At 29.2% G+C, this 4,235-nt stretch overlaps 1 long non-coding RNA gene across 2 annotated transcripts in view; it reads right to left on the bottom strand.

The window, feature by feature from the left end:
• Positions 1-2,860, bottom strand: part of LOC116841993 — a 3,830-nt gene extending 970 nt beyond the window's left edge. The window contains exons 1-3 of one of the 2 annotated variants that reach the window (XR_004377647.1): positions 2,630-2,860; positions 2,250-2,304; positions 546-1,532 (exon numbers count right to left, since the gene is read on the bottom strand). This is a non-coding gene — a long non-coding RNA (uncharacterized LOC116841993). Of the gene's footprint in view, positions 1-545 lie in introns of both variants that reach the window. The other variant, XR_004377646.1, reaches the window with a different exon arrangement.
• Between the last annotated feature and the right edge of the window lie 1,375 nt (positions 2,861-4,235).

The raw sequence follows: 4,235 nt of genomic DNA on the forward strand, positions 1-4,235 counted from the left end.
CTAAAGGCCATTCCTGAAATCGATTATTACAACTGTTTCGAAGATTGGAAAATCCGTTGGAATAAGTGTATTATATCAGGGGGGGATTACTTTGAAGGGGACGAAATTGATTTGCAAGAATAAATAAAGAATTTTCGAAATAAATGCAATGTCACCTTACTTTTTGGACACAGTAGTAGTAACATTTAAAATCCAGTACCCCAGAGGTATAAATTTGTTGTATTATTTTCTTTTTATCTTCAACTTTTTTTTATACATTACGTGTCGTCTAGCTAACATCAAGATATAAGTGTGTCTTCGATTAAATTAAACACGCAATATTTTTACAATATTTCTATATTCGATATCTTAAATAGTTTTCTTTTGAAAATAAAAGAGTTAACTAATTATATACAATTCAGAGATTACATACTCTCTCTCTGCGAATATGTCCGTCTTTACATTAATTATAATTACTTCTCTTCGCGTTATACGCCAATAATTACTATGTTTATTTATGCCATCATGTAAATATGCGAAAATCATTTGACACAATTATTAATTACCTATAAATAAAGAGTCGACTCATTTGGCGGACCTCCTGTCGATATTTTACTTGGGCTGCACCGAGACTAAGTAGAGAAGTGCAGAGAATGCAGGCAGTTCTCAGATATACTAAATAAGTTTCCTCTACAACTATGTGAAAAAAATATATGATTTATCGCATTCTGCGTTCAACATATGTTCAGTAACAAATGGTTCTATATCCATTTCAACGATCCCGCCGATGTTCTTTAATTTCTGCACCATGCGTTCACCTTCTTCAGTTAAAATATTAACAAACTGTCATGGTATATCGAAATGGATGGTAGATGTTAATATCTTTCGCCGTGAGTGCCATTTAGCACTTAAAACAGAAATAAAATTATACCTTAGATTAATTCTAGAATAATTTTTGCAACTGGAATAATCGCTATCCACGCGATAATGCGTTATGAAGTAAGGAAAATAATACAAAATAAAAAAGAAGTAATATCAATAACTTTCGCATACAATACTTTTTCTAAATTTAAAACGATTTACTTATATCCAAAAATTAATTTACAAATTAATATATTATTATATTGAATTAGATATTTCCTACACAAGCTATCAAGGTACACTTAGCTCGATAAAAATATTGCTGGATTTAAAAGGGTTAAGTAACAATTAATTATGTTCACTTGGTGTTAGTGCTTTTCTCTATGTAAGTTTATGATGAATAAGTGAATAATACAAATCTATCACTAAGGAAATATTCTAATCTGCTCATGTGTACAGTTATATATTTTTTAATATTATAATGAATCATGTTTTATCAAAATATCTGTATAGAGAGATGAGTACTCAATATCTAGTACACACTCGACGATGTAACGCTAAAACGCGTGTATACGATTATAATATTAATTTTATTATGTTATCTGTATTGATAAGAAGCCCGATGTTTAGTCAAGGACACAAAATGTCGTATATCAGGCTTTTTCTATGTGCTTGGTGTTGTTAAATATTGCCTGAAACCACAGAATATATAATTATGTGCATTCATTATATTATTCCAATTCACACGTAACTAAATAATCGTTTTGTCGTTTTACAAACAGTTTCATGTAGCGTGTTGCACGAATATACAGAGCAATATGACGGGTTGCGCAGCAGACTTTACAGGAGCACGCGTGGTCGAACGCGGCTGAATATGTAATGACGCATACATATGTGCGAGCGAGTCGCGCTCCTTTTTCCCAATGAAGTTTGCAGCGTTTAAACATAATTATTATAGACGTGTATAGTAATCATTATGATTATTATAATATGAGCCGAAGCGACAATATAAGATGTAAAATTGGACTTTATATAATTAATATGATACACGGAAAGTCTCTTCTTTTTTATGAGGAATGATCAATCACAGTCGTGTTGTAACATATAATTCTCATCGGTTTATTATTATATCCTGTTATAATTGTGCTTGAACGTTGCAAACTTCATTGGAAAAAGGCGCTCTACCCGCTCGCATATATATATGCCGTCATTACCTACTTAACCGCGCTCGACCATGCGTACTTTTGCAAAGTCTGATGGGGACTTTTTGCTCAGGTTGATATGTTCTATTAGCACACCGCGGCTGCGCCGCGAATTGCCGGGCATTTTGTATGTATGTTGTGTGTGTGTATGTGTGTGGGTATATATCTTTCTCTTATATTGTTGCATCTTCTCTTTCATTTAAATACCTCGAGATTATCTGGATGACGAATGGATATAACAGGCACTTGGCAACCCCAAAATCTAATAATGGGATAAAATTGGTCCGTAAAGGTACGCAAAAACCACCAGAGTTTCTCTAGTGAAAATATATTATAAATAACGATACATGTAAATGTATTACTATTTTCACTCTTTTGAATACGCTATACCGTTACTAGTAAGTCGAACATGCAATAAATTAGCAATTAAGAATGAATAAAAGGGAGAAAAAAAATCAGTTCTCTGTAATGTTCATAGTTTTATGTTAACACGCAAGCTTAGTATCTTCTTACGTAAATAAATAGTAAGTTGAACTTTAATGAACTATTATTAATTAATGATGAACATATCATGAACTTATACTTACCTCTTGAAGTTTTTAACATCAATACATTGCCAAAAATCGGAATAGTCTTCGGCCCCGGTATTTGATCGATCAATCTTCCGGCTCTTGAGTGATGTACAATAATTATAAATAAATGCAAGAATGGTTGTAATAATAAATAATAAAACTACGACGTAAATTATTTTTGGACGCGACAGTAAGCGGCAATAAACAGAAATGGTTTTACGAAAGTTCACGATAACTGCGCGTCTTGTTGGAACAATGTACAAATTTCAAGATAAGTATGTGCGAACTGCCGATGGACTATAGATAATGTAATTGTGAACTCTGATATGGTAAGCTCTAAACTGATTAATAAGTCTTATCAATCAAATTTTTGATAAGTACATTTTTAAATCTACTCTATATAAAAATATTTCTTTTAATATATTTTATTTACATTATGATCAATATTATGATAATTGTGTTTATTAGAGTGTATTGTATAGTATTGTGTTTAATTATATCAATCTTTACGCACATTATTCCTTTTTTAATTAATTATTTTATAACAGCGTATTAATAGTTATATTAACATGTATTAATTCAACAACGTAATAGTTATAAATAGCATCAGTTACATTAGAAATTGTGTTATTTACAAACGCATAAGCGTATAATTCGGCTGAAGTTTTTTTTACACACTTCTCACCATTTCTTATCATTCTTTTCATCATTTTCAGTCACGACATTTAACACGTTTAAGACAAATGTGTAAATTATAATTTAATATGTTTGGACGTATTAAATTCGAAAATATGTATATATAATAAGAGATTCAGCTATAATACATACATACTTGGTTTTGTAATGTACTTGTTGTAAATTCTTTTTATTAATTTCATGTGACGATAAACTGTACTGCTATCTTCCAATTATTATAAACCAATATATTAACACATTTAATCTTTCGTGATTAATCTCGTATGACAAAAACTGATAAAAACGAAAGTCTCGATAAAAAATTAATATTATGAATATCAACATTAAACTTTGATATAATCATCGTCTGATATCAATAGTTTTTTTTATCATAACCTTTTTCTTCTTTTACCGATAACCACCGAGCATTCAAGTACAACTAACCGTCGACTATTGTAAGAAAAAACTTGATTTTAAGTTACATATACATTTTTTCTGAAAAAAGAAAAGTTTATTTAGATTTAATTATGTTTTATTAAATATATATAAAGTTTAATTCTATATATAATTCTACATAATTTTATATAATTCTATATAATTTCATAAAAGTTTAATTAAATATGTAGAAAGCGTAAATAAATTATACTTATTATGTTTCTATTAAATATATTAAATATAAAATATAAAAAGCATAAATAAATTATAATTTTATAATGCGGTTTGTCACACAAAGACACTATATGTCATATATTATCCTCGTACAAGAATAAGTGTTTCTTTTAAATTTTGTTACTTTTGGCGACTTTGTATGATACTACGAGACGAACTTGTTCTTTGAAGAGAAAAATTCTCTCAAATATGATATTATAATCTTTTATTGAGCATACATTATTCACTTATATCTATTTATAATATTTATATGTATAAAACATAGGCTATATAATCG

This window comes from Odontomachus brunneus, unplaced genomic scaffold, assembly GCF_010583005.1.
Source record: "Odontomachus brunneus isolate Ranch 3 - 2012 unplaced genomic scaffold, Obru_v1 Obru_scaffold_020, whole genome shotgun sequence".
Taxonomy (NCBI): Eukaryota; Metazoa; Arthropoda; class Insecta; order Hymenoptera; family Formicidae; genus Odontomachus; species Odontomachus brunneus.